At 41.0% G+C, this 18342-nt stretch overlaps 1 long non-coding RNA gene across 2 annotated transcripts in view; it reads right to left on the bottom strand.

Moving 5' to 3' along the window:
* Positions 1-11044, bottom strand: part of LOC140848727 (uncharacterized) — a 38487-nt gene extending 27443 nt beyond the window's left edge. Inside the window, exons 1-2 of one of the 2 annotated variants that reach the window (XR_012129839.1) lie at positions 10935-11044; positions 8025-8267 (exon numbers count right to left, since the gene is read on the bottom strand). This is a non-coding gene — a long non-coding RNA (uncharacterized lncRNA). Of the gene's footprint in view, positions 1-8024; positions 8268-10647; positions 10756-10934 lie in introns of those variants that run through there. The other variant, XR_012129838.1, reaches the window with a different exon arrangement.
* Between the last annotated feature and the right edge of the window lie 7298 nt (positions 11045-18342).

Raw genomic sequence — 18342 nt, 5'->3', positions numbered from 1 at the left:
GTGGTTTTATTATCTCTGGTGACAGCTATTTAACCTTAGGAACACTTCCATGTATAGCAGTCTGTCCAAAATAAACTGTAGAGACAGTTTGTGGGAAGTAAATTCTCTCAGCTTTTGCTTATCTGGGAATTGTTTAAGCCCTCTTTCAAATTTAAATGATAATCTTACCAGATAGAGTATTCTTGGTTTGAGGCCCTTCTGCTTCATTGCATTAAATATATCATGCCTCTCTCTTCTGGCCTGTAAGGTTTCTGCTGAGAAGTGTGATGATAGCCTGTTGGGCTTTGCTTTGTTTGTGATCTTTTTTTCTCTCTCTGGTTGCTTTTAATAGTCTGTCCTTATCCTTGACCTTTGCCATTTTAATTACTATATGTTATGGTGTTGTTTTCCTTGGGTCCCTGTGTTGGGAGATCTGTGCATCTCCATGGCCTGAGAGACTATCTTCTTCCCCAGATTGGGGAAGTTTTCAGCAATCACCTCCTCAAAGACACTTTCTATCCCTTTTTCTCTCTTTTATTCTTCTGGTACCCCTATAGTATGAATATTGTTTTCGTGTGGATTGGTCACACAGTTCTCTCAATATTCTTTCATTCTTAGAGATCCTTTTTTTCTCTCTGTGCCTCAGCTTCTTTTTATTCCTCTTCTCTAATTTCTATTTCGTTTATCATCTCCTCCACCACATCTAATCTGCTTTTAAAACCCTTCATTGCATTCCTCAATGATTGGATCTCCATTCTAAATTTGTTCCTGAGTTCTTGAATGATTTTTATTTTGAAATCTCTTTCAGGAGGATTGATTAGTTCAGTCTCACTTGATCTTTTTCTGGTGTTTATGAGATTTTATTTTGAACCAGGTTCCTTTCATGTTTCATATTTGTATGTCGCGCCATCTAATGTCCAGAAGCTCTATTCTCTGGAGCTTCTCAGCCCCTGTAGTGATGTCCAGGGCCACAGGGGAGTGGTTCTGGTGCCTAGGGTGAGGAAAGAGCTGTTTCCTGCTTCTTGGCTCCTATGCCTGTCTCCACTGCGAGAACCAGCAGGCCGAACACACAGGTATAAGCCTCTATGCTTTGTGCTTGTAGCTGCTGTAGGCCGGGCTTCCCTCTGGCTGTCCTGATGCCAGAGCAGGGTTTGCCCATTTGTGAGCCAGGTGCAGGCTGGCTGGGAGGAAGATGTAGCAGGCTGCATATGATGGTGGGGGGCCTTGGAGCTGTGTAGCCAGCCAGGGGGATAGAGAGTCTGAAGATCCTGAAAGTTCCCAACCTTCTGGGCAGAGTGCACCTGGACAATTTTGTCTACCTGTCCTTACTCCTGAGCAGTAAGCTGTGTGCAGTCCTTGCCCCTATAGTCCTCTCATTTTTAGGATGACTCTCAGACTGCCTGTGCAGAGCATCCAGGTATGGATCCCTGTTTTCCACAAGCAGCTGGAATCTCAGTCTTTCCAGGTATTCCACCTGTCTTAGCTTTTCAACCCCACTTATCACCAGAGCACCATGAAATGTAGATTTGTGCTCCTGGAGTAGATCTCTAGGGCTAGGTTTACAGTAGTTCCAGGCCTCCACTCCCTCCCAGCTCCATTTCTCTTCCTCCTGCCAGTAAGCTGAGGTGGGGAAAGGGCTTGGTGCCCACCGGGTCACAGCTTTGGTACATTACCCTGTTCTGTGAGGTTTGTTCTTTTCTCCAGGTGTATGCAGTCTGGTGCAGCCTTCTTTCCTGTTACTCTTTCAGGATTAGTTGTATTAATTATATTTTCATATTATATGTGGTTTTAGGAGGAGGTGTCTGTCTGACCTCTCATGCCACTATCTTTAATCCTCTTCTTGAGACTGATACTTAAACTATGTATTTTGCTAGCATTTAGTACTCAGAAAATTCCCTACAAGGTGGTTATTATATACTCATTTTAAAGATTAAAACAAAATTAAAAGCAGAATTTAGAGAGCAGAACTATCTGGAGCTTTGTAAACAGCTAAAGTGATTCATTTCAAGTGACTGCAAAGCCCAGGCTCCACTCTAGTAGTTCAACTCTGCCAATATTTATTGATGACCTAATATATGTAAATCTCTGTGCTAGAGGACTGAAGATTTTAAAGGTATAAGGCATGGATCTTATCTTTCTAGAGGCTATCATCTAGGGATGAATTTGGGTGAGTTGGGTTGGTGCAGGATAGCTGAATTAATTTGAAAACAGTGTAAGGACTTAATACAGACAGACACACACATTCATTTATCTGTATGTGGGAAAAGTGACAAAATGATTTATTGCACTTGAAAAGACAGGAGCAAGTTTCTTAGAGGAGAGGAGATAGAGATTAAAGAGCTGATAGGACTCTGAATTGATGAAGGAAATCTTATGTCTCTTCCTAGCCTTGCCCAGCTTTACTATCTAATCCTGGACACAGTACACACTATGGACACTTAGGTGTGACAAGGATCAGAATACAGCTATACTTGGTAACATACATGAAATCAGATGTAATTGAACCTAAATTAGAAAATACTAAATTTGCAACCAAAAGGATAAATCAGGGAAAATTTTCATTTAATATATCGGATTCACTAAAGCTAACCTCCAAAGTGATTAAATGAGACACAAGTGCATTGTGAATAGCAAAACAGGGTTCATATGTGAAATACCAAAAGAAGGTCAAGCAGTATTCCTGTCTCCCATTTGTACTGCTGGCAGTTAATTTTGTGAAACCTAAATATGGAACTTTACATTTATCTTGATTATATTTCATGTTGTTATCCTGGGGAGACAGGATCCTGGATCCTGACTCTGTCCATTTTTGTATTTTCTATTCTTAGTTTCATTTATGCCATACATTGATAAACATCTTATGCTTTCATACAATTTATTGTTAAAAATGTTGAGCAGGACAGGGCTGAGGCCAGTGGGCAGAGAGAGGCAGTAGTGAATCTGTAATGTATGAGTACAGCCATTTCCTACAGCACCTGCTAGGGCTAGGCATAAACACTTCCAGTAAACACCTATTTTTATCTTTGTTCCTTCCACCCAGAGTGGCCAAGGCAAACTAAAACAACCAGTGGTTGCATAAAGGCTCAGCAGCAATAAAAACTCACATCTCTGAGGATTCTAGTTGCTTTCACATTGATTATCTCACTTGGGCTTCACAAGAATCTCATGAGAGAAGGTGTGCAAATGTTGCTATACTGATTTTCAGAGAATGATGCTGAAATCAGAGCTGTCAGAAGTTAAGTAACGTCTTGAGACTCATGTAGTAAGCAGGATAGCTGGGTCTCAAATCCTTTTCTGATTCCCAGGCCTATGATTTTTTTTAACTTGCTTAATAATAGCCATTTTCATCAAAAGTTTAAAGTTTCATTCCTTCAGTTTTATTGAGATATAATTGATACATAACATATAAGTTTAAGTTATGCAACATAATGATTTATGCATATATTGTGAAATGATTACCACAGTAAGTTTAGTTAGCATGGGTCACCACTAAATGTAATTAATTTTCTTGTGATGAGAACTTTTAAGATCGACTCTCTTGGCAATTTTCAAATATACAGTATTTTATTGTTAGCTATAGACACCATGCTGTACGTTATACCCCCAGAAATGATTTATCTTATAACTGGAACCTTGTACCTTTTGACCACCTTTGCTGTTTTCCCCCACCCCCCACCCCCTATCAATCTGCTGTTTCTATGAGTTCAGTTTGTTTTAGATTTCATATATAAGTGAGATCATAGAGTATTTGTCTTTCTCTGTTGACTTCCCTCACTTAGCATAATATCCTCAAGTTCCATCCATGGTGCCCAAGTGGCACAATTTCCTTCTTTTAATGGATGAATAATATCCTATATACATGTATTTGAGATAGTGATTTTGTTTTCTTCAGATAGGTATCCAGAAATGGAGTTGCTGGATCATACGGTAATTCTATTTTTAATTTTTTAAGTTTTTTTTTTCTTATTGTCACTCCCCACACTTGTGAGGACTGGCTAGTTACATATCTTCCCACTAGGCTGTGTGTTCCATGAGGGCAGGGACTGTGCCAACCTATTATTTCTTCACAGTTACAACCTTGTGCTATATGGTGGCCAGCACCGTGTATGTACTCAACAAAAGTGTGTTGAATAAAGAGATCATTCAACACAAACTATTATCATGATGTAATTGTTAATAATAACAATCCTTATTTATTTTATTTAGCAGGGCTAGGGTTTAAAATTGTTCTCTTCCACTAAGAACTGAGTAAATACAACTATATGGCTATACACTGTTCACTTAATAAACTCTAGACCCTCTCTAAGTACACTCTGTTTATCTTCACACACATCTTGACAATAGGTTTTAGGTTAGTGGTGTTATCATCATATCACCCATAAGAATAGAGAGATTCTTTATCTCACCCAAGACTACACAGACATTTTTGGGAGCAGCTGTTAGTAGATGTTATGTTTCTTTATATTCAGTCCATTGCTGAGGCTGCTAAATCCTACTAAAGCTATGAGGCAGCAGAGCCTTATGCTGCTTTTCAAAGGTCTATCTACAACGCTCCCAACTTAATTCATGGAAATGGCTGCAAGATTGTGTAAAAGCAACTGGTTACCTCCCAGCAGAATTAGTTGTAACCAGTTTAGTCACTTGCTGAGGAAAGGCAGCAAGTCTCAATGCAAAGTCAGCAAGATTCCCCATGATGTAATTGCAAGTCAGTCTATTACTGAGGAGACCCAGATGCCTGGGTGGTTTAGGAAGATTCAGGACAGACAGAGATCTGTGGCCAAAGAATGTGAGAGATTAGAGCCAGACCTGGGTCTTTGGTTGTTGTGACTATGTTGCAGATGGGACAGATCTTTCAAGAATTGTGTGAATGATTTGTCAGTGAAGTCAAAGCAGAAATGTGGACAGAAAACCTTGAACTCAGGCAGCTGCCGCTGTGCCGACAATAGCAGCTCCTTTCCCCAGGCTGAGATCTGCAACAAACTGTTGCTCTCTATTCCCACAGGCCAGGGATCACCTGCAAGGTAGAGATGGTGGACAGCCTGCCCAAGTGCAGTCAGACTGGAACCTGTTTTTTAATAGTCTACTTTCTGCTAAATATTTTTGGAAAGAACTACAAAGTTCCAAAAAGCTACAAGTACAGCAGAAATGACTATTTTTCCTTATCCATTTGATGATTCCCTGTTATCCTGAAAACTGTGGTGAGTGCTTCCTACTAATAAAGACATTCTTCTGTATACCAACAGACCAGTCAACAAAATCAGAAAATTATTACTGTGATCAAACCCCATCTGAGGTGTGTTAAGTGTTGTGATAATATTCTTTATAGCAAAAGGATCCAGTTCAAAATCACATGTGTCAAGTCTCTTGTTTAACTTCAGTTTGGAACAGTTCTTTAGTCTTTCTTTGACTGTCATGTCCTTGCCACTTTTGAAGATTGCAGACTACTTATTCTGTAGGGCATCTCTTCATGTAGACCTGCCTGCTGTTTCCCCAGATTAGATTCAGGTAATGCATCTTTGGAAGAAGTAATAAAAAGGATGCTGTGTTCTTCTCAGTTCATCATGCCAGGTGCAAATTTAAAAATTTCAATTTTTCCCATTATGAATGAAGTTAACTTTGGTTGCTTTGTTAAGATGATGTCCCCTAGGCTTCTCCAGTCTCAAGTTACTTGTTTTCTCTTTGTAATTAATAAGTACTTTGTGTGAAAAAATTGAAACTATGTAGCTACCCTATTCTTCAACAAACTTCTGATTTGTTCATATTTTTTATCTGTAAGTATTGTTTCTTTCCTATTTTATTCAATGTATTACAATCTTTTACTATTATTATTTATTTTGATATTTAAATTATTCCCAATTTGGCCATTGGAAGTCTCTTCAAGCTGGTTTGTGAATCCCTATCATTCTTTGAGTACTTTCTTGCCTCTGGCAAAAAAAGTATAAGGCTAATTTTATACTTTTCCTGCCCTAGCCTTGAACTCAGGCATTTCTTTAAGGAACCTTAGTTCCTGTAAATGAAAATGGCATTCAGAAACCAGGAGTGGGCAACAAGCACACTTATTGCTAATTGGGTGGTGGTGTTCCCAAGAACTCTCATTGCACAGAGCTAAGGAATGTATGTGTACATACATACTGTTATATCTATACCTATTCCCGTATCTAGCTATATATATTGCAAACTGATACCTCCAATTCCAATCCAACATCACAATATTCATTCTAATTTTCTGCTTTTCCGTATTTGTCATTCGATTTTCTGATGGTGAGACACCTGGTTCCCACTATCCATAACATATTTAATTACTTGATTGACCCCCTTTGTGAAACCAATTGCCTATCTCCAGGGCTACCCCTCACCTGCAGAGACTCCCCCCTCACTCTGCTCTAGCTGCAGCTCTCTGTACTAGGCTAGAGGGGGACCCTGATCTTCTGACAGGAAGACTGATCCACGTGCTTGCCTGCAAACATGTACTATCTTTTGTGAAAAAGGAAGGATGACTTAGAAGGTAGAACACAGAGTCAAGAAGGTGGAAAGCTACAGAAAATTTATTCCCAGGCCTTAGAAATGGAAAATAATTAAGGAAATTTAATATTTGCCTGACTGAATGTCAGTACTGCAATGGTCCAGGGACTCCTTTTTACCTCCCATCTTCCCAATTGTTGAACCAGAATGGCTATAGCTATCATCCTATCGTCCTATGACTGTCCCACCATTCTATTTTGGGTGTGTTGGGGGTGGATAACTTGTCTCTTTAGTTTCATAGCTCCTTAAATGGAGAGGAATTGGGTACCAGGAGCTGTACTTAATAGATTACACCTAGGATCCTCATTAGCACAGAATTTAGATGATGAGATTTTGAACTTTTGAGTTGATGAAATGATGAGATTTCGCTGATGAGATAATAGAATGAGGATTATAGGATGGTGTATCAATCAGCTAAAGCTGCCATAACAAAGTGCCATAGACTGAGAGGCTTAAACAACACATTTACTCTCTCACATTCCTGGAAGCTAACATGATTCAGCAGAATTGGTTTCTTCTGAGGGCCTCTCTTCTTGGCCTGTGGATGTCTGCCTTCCCTCTGTGTCTTCAGATGGTCTTCCTTCTGTGTATGTCTGTGCCCAAATTTCCCCTTCTTATGTGGACACCAGTCCTACTGGATTAGGGCCCACCCTAATGACCACATTTAATTTAATTACCTCTTTAAAGACATTATCTCTAAATACAGTCACATTCTGAGGTACTGGACATTAGGATGTTTACACATGAATTTTGGGGGATACAAGTCAGCCCATCATAAATGGGGGTGAATGTATTTTGCATGTGGAAAGGACATGAGTCATTGGGGGCCAGAGGGTTGACTGACGTAAGCAGAATTCTAGGATGGTTCCCAAGATTCAGCCCTCTGGTATATATACCCTGTGTAATTTCCTCCCCTTTAGTGTGAGTGGACCTGTGAATATAATTAGATAGTCACTCCTATGATTACCTTATATTTTATGACTCCATCTTAGCAAGTGAGAGAAAGAGAGAGAACTTCTCCTGTAGGTTCTGAAGAAGTAAGTGGCCAAGTTATGAGAGAACTACATGGCAGGGGATTGTGGGGACCCTTAGGAGCTGAAAGGAGCCTCCACTGACATCAACAAGAAAGAAGGGACATCTGTCCTACAGCCACAAGGAACTGAACTCTGCCAGAGGCCATATGAGCCAATTTGGAATAGAATCCAGAGCTCCAGAACAAAATGTAGCCTGGATGACATTTTGATCACAGCTTTATGAGAATCCGAGCAGAGGACCCAGCTAAGCCATGCCTGAACTCCTGACCTACAGGAACTGTGTGATAATAAATGCTTTAAGTTATGTTTAAACCAATAGAAAACTAATGTAACATCCAAGGTTTCTAGCCCTTGTCTGCTCTAGGCTGCCATTCTCTGTACTTGCTACACCCATTGAGATCTCACCAACTTTGAACTTCTGACCAACCAAAATACAAGCATACACCAAAAACAGCTTTTTCAATAAGTGTTGGAATCCAGTAAGCTCACCTTTGCTTCCTGGGACTCTCCAGGGTTGAGCTTCATGGAAGGATCCAGATCTGGTGCTGTTTTGTCATCCTGTTTTCATGACCAGATTCGTATTTGAAGATTATCACCCTTGATTCTATATGTTGCATAAATTGGCAAGACCAGCTTCAGGGAGACTAGTTAGGATGCTGCTGTAGAATTCTAGGAGAAGATGTAGTGCCTTGACTAGGTGATGGCAAGGAATCTGGGGAGAAGTTGATGGATCTGATGAAAGGCAATAGAAGTCACTCTCAACCTCAGTGCCCAAAGATAACCAGTGTTAATATTCATATTAGCTATGTTAATATTTTGATGTATTTTCTATCTTCCTTTTCTATATACATATATATAGAGTTATATAAAAATAGTACTTTATTTTTACAATGTTGGTATAACATTGCATTTATAATTTTATATATTTACTATTTCCCTTATCTTATTGGAACCAATTATGTGAAAAATAAGTATTCTTAAATATTATTTTTAATAAGTGATTGCCTTTTTTTTTTGGTCCCTAGAACCACAGTAAAACTTATTGATGGAAAATATCTAGAAGAATTTAGGAGAACAGACGGGAGGAAGTGATGCCGAGAGGCAGGGGGGAATGCACCTGCAGTTGCATGGCTGTCTGACTGAGAAGTGAGGGTGGGTGCCATCTGTGCGGAGCTCACAGCTGGGAGGTGTACCCCTGGCAGCAGTACTCCCCATGCATCAGTCTTAGCTCACTGCCCAGCTACCAGGTGCTGGTTAAACTTATAACATCTCATACCAGTCAACAAATTTGTCATATTGTAACTACTCACTGGGTTCTTAAAGTGATCTCAAGTGGATAAGGCTAAATTTTCAAATGGCCTTTTAGAAGGGACGCAAGAACAATTGGGTATTAGGCAAGGAGCTGGCTGTTAATTTTTTTTTTAATGAGTTCATTAAACAACAGATAAGCCATCCCTTGAGAGCCTGCGCTCAGGCCATGCAAACTTCCCTGCAATCCTCTTCTCAGGACTTGCTGTCTCCTTCCCAGGAGTCCTTACATAAATTACACAGCACAAGCACACACCCCTCCTGCCCTCGCTCTGTTACCTCTCCCATGGATGTGGGGCAAATGGAGCAAGTGGTCAAGTCAGTGGGGGCTTATTTTTGTCCACCTCTAATAATTCCCACTTTGCATTCCCCAGACCGTATCTCCACTCTTCACCTTCCTCTACCAGGCATAAAGCAGGGTCTCTTTCCCACACATACTTGGAAAGTTGTCAAATAATTTAAGCCAAGGTGTTTGCTGATAATAAAGGTGCTGTTGCTGATAAGGCAAGTGTTGGCTGATATGCTTAACATCCCAGAAATATTTACATTTTCATAGGGGCCTTTTGAAAAGAGAAGCTGTCTTTGAATCTCAAAGAAAAAACATTTTGGGATGGCTTTGGGGAACAGAAATTTGGGGACAGAGTTCCCTGGCAATGTCTCAGACCATGCTAGCCATCATAGAAGTGTTCCTGCCCATCTGTAACATCCCTTTCAGATAAATGACTAATTTTTACTAGGTGGGCAGTAAGGGCCCCCTCAGGCCCAATTAGCTAGATACCTGCCCTGCCCTTTGCCCTGCTTTCCCCTGGTCCCTCTGGGAGTTGTGGGAAGAATGGAGCTGGTAGGAGGTGAGGGAGTGCTTGTTTCAACCAAACTTGAGAGACATAGCATTAGAAGATTTTCTTTTTTTGCTGGGTAGGTATGTGAGAAACAATTTTTTATAAAGACCATGATTTGAAACAAGCTGCATAAACATGCTGGACTATCAAACTCTACTTCTTATTGCACTGTTGAATATATATCTCCACCTGGCAAGCAATTACATTCAATTTAGTATCATAAGTTTAAAAATCTTGTACTTTATGTTTTATTGGCATAGGTTCTAAATATTCTTTCATGGAAAGAACTTACTTTTATTCTGAGATTCTTTCCTATTTTTTAAAATATCCTTCTTTCAGGTATTTGGTATTTTTCCTATGTTTGAAATGATAACCAATCCTTTTCCTTATATTTTGTATTATTATTTCTATGTTTGAAATTACTATTATCTATGTATGTGTTAGTCTCTTTTATGTTTTTTAATAACACATGTTTCAAACATCTTTTTGGTATTAAAACATTCTTGTTATTAAAACAATGAAATGATAAAGCTTGGGGCAGAGATGGCTTTGTTCATTGCTGTGTTCCCTAACCCCTAAGACAGTGCCTGGAACATTGTAGACACAAATGAATATTTTTGAATAAATGTATCTATGAATGACATTATCTTAGAAATTCTTATCTGCCACAAGAGTTGGCAACTCTCTATCACTTCCTAAATTTTACAGTTACTAATTCATGAAATCCGTGGATTTAGAATACAGAATTGGGAGTCAAACCAAACTGGGTTCCAACTTGACTTGATCTTGGACAACTTAGTCTCTACAGGCCTCAGTTTCCTAATCTGTGAAAAGGGAGTCGTCCTAGTAGACACATCACAGGGTCCTTTGAAGACTGCAGGAGATGACATGTAGGTGCTGGGTGGGGTGGATAGCTTCAGTCCAAGACTGTTAGACTCCATCTAGGGTTGGGACTGGGTGCTCACCATTCCAGGCATTTCCCTTCAAAGCCACACAGGTACCCTCTATTGCATCACACTGCACCCCATTTCACTCCAATCCACAAGCTTCCCCTCTATTCATCAACATTCCACCACGTTCTATTGCATTCCATTAGGCCAAGGAAGGCTCCATTCCCTTCCAAACCACTCAGATACCCTCTATTGCATCATATTACACCCCATTCCACTCCAATCTACAAGATTCCACTCCATTCCACAACATTGAACTACGTTCTATTGTATTCCATTAATTCAAAGAAGGCTGCATTCACCTCCATACCACTCAGACACCCTCCTTTGTGTCACATTACACCCAATTCCACTGCAATCCGCAATATTCCACTCCATTTCACAACATTACCACGTTCTATTGTGTTCCATATTGCCAAAGAAGGCTCCATTCCCTTCCAAACCACTCAGGTACCCTCTATTGCATCACATTACATTCCATTCCACAACACACCATTCTATTACATAACATTCCACCACGTTCTATTGCGTTCTGTGTGACTTGGCCACCCATCCCTGTTTATGCTTGGCTAGTCCTTTGAAGGAAGCTTATTCCCCACACCTAGTAATGCTGTCCTAACGTCTGAAGACGCAGTGGTGTTTTGGTGGTAGAACTACCTGACACTAGGCTTTCCTCAGGTGCAGACAGCAAGAGGAAAATGGGCATACTCTTCAATACGTTATGACTTTCTTTGGCAAAAGTTTAAAATTTATTTTAACTTTTCAATAGGATATATATTTTTATTATTCAAAAAATTAAGCATTTACTATTAGCAATTTTATTACATACCTAATTATGTTTTTTTCTTCAATCAAAATAACTCTAGGAAGTAGTATTGCTATTTTACAATTATGGAAACAGAGCCCAGAGAGCTCAAACAGCTTGTTCAAGGTCTTTAGTCAGTCAGGAGAAGGGCTAAGGCGGGGGCTTCTGACTCTGACTCCCCAGACTGGCGTTCCCCATGCTGTGGTGCTGCACAGTGGGGAGAACACATCTGTTCATCTACTTCAGTGGAAAATTTGGAGGCAGCACTTTCTATCACCACCCCACAGAAGATGAAGGCAAACAATTCATTCAGCCTATTAACTAAATCCTTTCTCACCCTGACTGCTAGAGAACAAGGCTTGTCACTTACCAGCTGTGTGACTTTGATAAATTACATACCTTCTCTGAACTTCAGCTTCCCCCCTATAAAGTGGGAATAGGAACTCCTGCATCTCCCTAGGTTGTTGTATGTGAGGGTGCCTTGTAAGTGCTGTAGACACCTGAGGTATCATTGCTGTTCGTGGATCCCCATGATTTCTAGCTGGTTTCCTCTCTTTCATGGATCTGTTTTATTGATTAAAGAGGCCTTTGCAAGACTCTTCATTAAATATTTTTAATTTCCTGGTTTCCACTTAACCCCTAGTCAGCACTTTAATCGACTTTCCCATCTCTTACCACTTGGGGCTGACTTTCCATTAGACTCTGCTGGTTAGTCGGGGAGCAGTTCAAGGCTCCCCATCCCACACCATCTCTGCCCCTGCATTTTCAGTCAGTTGTTCTGAAATAGATTCCAGGCATCTAGTTCCTTCTTAATACTCCCTGCTTTGTTACACTCCTTTTTTCCTCCTCTGGACAGGATAGCTGACTGCATCACACTAATGCTCATGGCCTTGGAGGGTGTTGTGGCAGAATAGGTGGTGCCAACAGCGTCAGAGATGTCTCAGCGTTAGGTGGGCTTTAGTCCTGCCTATAAAGGGGCCTCGTTGTTTTTAATTTGCATTCAAATCCAAAAACATGAGCGAAATGATCATCCTTATTCTAAATATTAAGGAAGTTCTTGAGCCACTACTCTCTATTCATTGGGGAGCAGCTATGTGTCAAGTCTTCTCCTGGGTACTGAGGGGGTGTCAAGAAGAATGATGGTCCCTGACCAGTAGGGCTACTGGGGACAATGGACTCATGGACAATAAAGATATGAGGAACAGCTAAGGGGGAGGGACTAATACCCACTAGGGATTCTTCTCATCCCATAGCAGGCTTCAGTGTCAGCCTGCATGTTTCCAGCCTGCACCAATCGCAGGCTTCTGGAGACCAAATGAAAATGAATTCTCCCTTTTCTTCCTCAAACAAATAAAAAATCAACCTCAAGGGGGCGGAGCCAAGATGGCGGCGTGAGTAGAGCAGTGGAAATCTCCTCCCAAAAACACATAGAGCTATGAAAATATAACAAAGAAAAATCTTCCTAAAATAGAGACCACAGGACACAGGACAACATCCAGACCACATCCACACCTGCAAGAACCCAGCGCCTTGTGAAGGGGGTAAGATACAAGCCCCAGCCCGGCGGGACCCGAGCGCCCCTCCCCCCGGCTCCCGGCGGGTGGAGAGAAACCGGAGCAGTTTTTTTTTTGGCGAGCGCTTTTTGGAAGCCTTAGAGGGACGGGCCCCCGTTGCTGGGGAGGCAGGGTGGCGGGACCGGTGAGGAGGTGCCTGGGAACGGCGCCGGAGGACAAACAATATCCCGCGTTTCTCCCTGCGAGACCTGGGGGCGGGTGCCTGAGACCGGTGCCTGAGGACGGAGGAGGTCGCGCGTTTTTCCCCTTTTTTTTTTTTTCTCTTTTGGGCGAGCGCTTTTTGGAAGCCTTGAAGGGACGGGGACCCCAGTGCTAGGGAGGCAAGGTGGCGGGACTGGTGAGCGGGTGGCTGGGACCGGCGCCTGAGGACAAAGAATATCCCCCGTTTTTCCCTGCGGGACCGGTGGGCGGGTGCCTGAGACCGGCACTTGAGGACAGAGGAAATCGCGCGTTTTTCCCCTTTTTTTTTTCTCTTTTCTGCGAGTGCTTTTTGGAAGCCTAAAAGGGACAGGGACCCCGGTGCTAGGGAGGCAGGGCGGCGGGACTGGTGAGCGGGTGCGTGGGACCAGTGCCTGAGGACAAAGAATATTGAGCGTTCCTTCCCTGCCGGACCGGTGGGTGGGTGCTTTTTGGAAGCCTTGAAAGGACAGGGACCCTGGTGCTAGGGAGACAGGGCAGCAGGACCAGTGAGCGGGTGCCTGGGACCGGCACCTGAGGACAAAAAAAAAAAAAAAAAAAAAAATCGCTTGTTTGTTCCTTTTTTTTCCTTTTTTTTTTTCTCTTTCTTTCTGTTCCCTCTCTCATTGTTGCTGTTGTTGTTTTGGTTTGGAGAGTGCTTTTTGGAAATCTTAAAGGGGCAGGACAGGTCACTTAGACCAGAAGCAGGGAATCTGGGGATCTCTGGGCACTCTAACCCCCTGGGCAGCAGGGAGCACAGAGGCCCCTTACGGAGATAAATAGTCTCCTGGCTGCTCCCCCTCCAACGGGGCTCCACCATTTTGGAGGAACAGCCCCAGCCAGGCCAAGCCCACAGCAACAGCGGAGATAAACCCCAAAGCAACTGGGCAGGAAGCAGAAGCCCTGTCTGCACACAGCTGCCCAGCACAAGCCACTAGAGGTCTCTATTCTCCCAGGAAAAGGCTACAAACCAACAAGAAGGGAAGCTCTTCCAGCGGTCACTTGTACCAGCTCTGCAAACTATCTCTATCACCATGAAAAGGCAAAACTACAGGCAGACAAAGATCACAGAGACAACACCTGAGAAGGAGACAGACCTAACTAGTCCTCCTGAAAAAGAATTCAAAATAAAAATCATGAACATGCTGACAGAGATGCAGAAAAAAATGCAAGAGCAATGGGATGAGATGCAGAGAAAAATGCAAGAGCAGTGGGATGAGATGCAGAGAAAAATGCAAGAGCAGTGGGATGAAGTCCGGAAGGAGATCACAGATGTCAGGAAAGAGATCACAGAAGTGAAACAATCCCTGGAAGGATTTATAAGCAGAATGGATAAGATGCAAGAGGCCATTGAAGGAATAGAAGCCAGAGAACAGGAACGTATAGAAGCTGACAGAGAGAGAGATAAAAGGATCTCCAGGAATGAAACAACACTAAGAGAAATATGTGACCAATACAAAAGGAAAAACATTCGTATTATAGGGATACCAGAAGAGGAAGAAAGAGGAAAAGGGATAGAAAGTGTCTTTGAAGAAATAATTGCTGAAAACTTCCCCAAACTGGGGGAGGAAATAATCGAACAGACCATGGAATTATACAGAACCCCCAACAGAAAGGATCCAAGGAGGACAACACCAAGACACATAATAATTAAAATGGCAAGGATCAAGGACAAGGAAAGAGTTTTAAAGGCAGCTAGAGAGAAAAAGGTCACCTATAAAGGAAAACCAATCAGGCTAACATCAGACTTCTCAACAGAAACCCTACAGGCCAGAAGAGAATGGCATGATATACTTAATGCAATGAAACAGAAGGGCCTTGAACCAAGGATACTGTATCCAGCACGACTATCATTTAAATATGATGGTGGGATCAAACAATTCCCAGACAAGCAAAAGCTGAGGGAATTTGCTTCCCACAAACCACCTCTACAGGGCATCCTACAGGGACTGCTCTAGATGGGAGCACCCCTAAAAAGAGCACAGAACAAAACACACAACATATGAAGAATGGAGGAGGAGGAATAAGAAGGGAGAGAAGAAAAGACTCTCCAGACAGTGTATATAACAGCTCAATAAGCGAGCTAAGTTAGGCAGTAAGGTACTAAAGAAGCTAACCTTGAACCTTTGGTAACCACGAATCTAAAGCCTGCAATGGCAATAAATACATATCTTTCAATAGTCACCCTAAATGTAAATGGACTTAATGCACCAATCAAAAGACATAGAGTAATAGAATGGATAAAAAAGCAAGACCCATCTATATGCTGCTTACAAGAAACTCACCTTAAACCCAAAGATAAGCATAGACTAAAAGTCAAGGGATGGAAAAACATATTTCAGGCAAACAACAGTGAGAAGAAAGCAGGGGTTGCAGTACTAATATCAGACAAAATAGACTTCAAAACAAAGAAAGTAACAAGAGATAAAGAAGGCCACTACATAATGATAAAGGGCTTAGTCCAACAAGAGGATATAACCATTCTAAATATATATGCACCCAATACAGGAGCACCAGCATATGTGAAGCAAATACTAACAGAACTAAAGAGGGAAATAGACTGCAATGCATTCATTGTAGGAGACTTCAACACACCACTCACCCCAAAGGATAGATCCACCGGGCAGAAAATAAGTAAAGACACACAGGCACTGAACAACACACTAGAACAGATGGACCTAATAGACATCTATAGAACTTTACATCCAAAAGCAACAGGATATACATTCTTCTCAAGTGCACATGGAACATTCTCCAGAATAGACCACATACTAGCTCACAAAAAAAGCCTCAGTAAATTCCACAATATTGAAATTCTACCAACCAATTTTTCAGACCACAAAGGTATGAAAGTAGAAATAAATTCTACAAAGAAAACAAAAAGGCTCACAAACACATGGAGGCTTAACAACATGCTACTAAATAATCAATGGATCAATGAACAAATCAAAATAGAGATCAAGGAATATATAGAAACAAATGACAACAACAACACTAAGCCCCAACTTCTGTGGGATGCAGCGAAAGCAGTCTTAAGAGGAAAGTATATAGCAATCCAGGCACACTTGAAGAAGGAAGAACAATCCCAAATGAATAGTCTAACATCACAATTATTAAAACTGGAAAAAGAAGAACAAATGAGGCCTAAAGTCAGCAGAAGGAGGGACATAATAAAGATCAGAGAAGAAATAAACAAAATTGAGAAGAATAAAACAATAGCAAAAATCAACGAAACCAAGAGCTGGTTCTTTGAGAAAATAAACAAAATAGATAAGCCTCTAACCCAACTTATTAAGAGAAAAAGAGAGTCAACACAAATCAACATAATCAGAAATGAGAATGGAAAAATCACGACAGACTCCACAGAAATACAAAGAATTATTAAAGACTACTATGAAAACCTATATGCCAACAAGCTGGAAAACCTAGAAGAAATGGACAACTTCCTAGAAAAATACAACCTCCCAAGACTGACCAAGGAAGAAACACAAAAGTTAAACAAACCAATTACAAGCAAAGAAATTGAAACAGTAATCAAAAAACTACCCAAGAACAAAACCCCAGGGCCGGACGGATTTACCTCGGAATTTTATCAGACACACAGAGAAGACATAATACCCATTCTCCTTAAAGTGTTCCACAAAATAGAAGAAGAGGGAATACTCCCAAACTCATTCTATGAAGCCAACATCACCCTAATACCAAAACCAGGAAAAGACCCCACCAAAAAAGAAAATTACAGACCAATATCCCTGATGAATGTAGATGCAAAAATACTCAATAAAATATTAGCAAACAGAATTCAACAGTATATCAAAAGGATCATACACCATGACCAAGTGGGGTTCATCCCAGGGATGCAAGGATGGTACAACATTCGAAAATCCATCAACATCATCCACCACATCAACAAAAAGAAAGACAAAAACCACATGATCATCTCCATAGATGCTGAAAAAGCATTTGACAAAATTCAACATCCATTCATGATAAAAACTCTCAGCAAAATGGGAATAGAGGGCAAGTACCTCAATATAATAAAGGCCATCTATGATAAACCCACAGCCAGCATTATACTGAACAGCGAGAAGCTGAAAGCATTTCCACTGAGATCGGGAACCAGACAGGGATGCCCACTCTCCCCACTGTTATTTAACATAGTACTGGAGGTCCTAGCCACGGCAATCAGACAAAACAAAGAAATACAAGGAATCCAGATTGGTAAAGAAGAAGTTAAACTGTCACTATTTGCAGATGATATGATACTGTACATAAAAAACCCTAAAGACTCCACTCCAAAACTACTAGAACTGATATCGGAATACAGCAAAGTTGCAGGATACAAAATCAACACACAGAAATCTGTAGCTTTCCTATACACTAACAACAAATCAATAGAAAGAGAAATCAGGAAAACAATTCCATTCACCATTGCATCAAAAAGAATAAAATACCTAGGAATAAACCTAACCAAGGAAGTGAAAGACTTATACTCTGAAAACTACAAGTCACTCTTAAGAGAAATTAAAGGGGACACTAATAAATGGAAACTCATCCCATGCTCATGGCTAGGAAGAATTAATGTCGTCAAAATGGCCATCCTGCCGAAAGCAATATACAAATTTGATGCAATCCCTCTCAAATTACCAGCAACATTCTTCAATGAATTGGAACAAATAATTCAAAAATTCATATGGAAACACCAAAGACCCCGAATAGCCAAAGCAATCCTGAAAAAGAAGAATAAAGTAGGGGGGATCTCACTCCCCAACTTCAAGCTCTACTACAAAGCCATAGTAATCAAGACAATTTGGTACTGGCACAAGAACAGAGCCACAGACCAGTGGAACAGATTAGAGACCCCAGAAATTAACCCAAACATATATGGTCAATTAATATTTGATAAAGGAGCCATGGACATACAATGGCAAAATGACAGTCTCTTCAACAGATGGTGCTGGCAAAACTGGACAGCTACATGTAGGAGAATGAAACTGGACCATTGTCTAACCCCATATACAAAGGTAAACTCAAAATGGATCAAAGACCTGAATGTAAGTCACGAAACCATTAAACTCTTGGAAAAAAACATAGGCAAAAACCTCTTAGACATAAACATGAGTGATCTCTTCTTGAACATATCTCCCCGGGCAA

The sequence above is a fragment of the Manis javanica genome, chromosome 4 (genome assembly GCF_040802235.1).
Source record: "Manis javanica isolate MJ-LG chromosome 4, MJ_LKY, whole genome shotgun sequence".
Lineage (NCBI taxonomy): Eukaryota > Metazoa > Chordata > Mammalia > Pholidota > Manidae > Manis > Manis javanica.
This window is presented reverse-complemented; position numbering and strand designations above follow the sequence as displayed.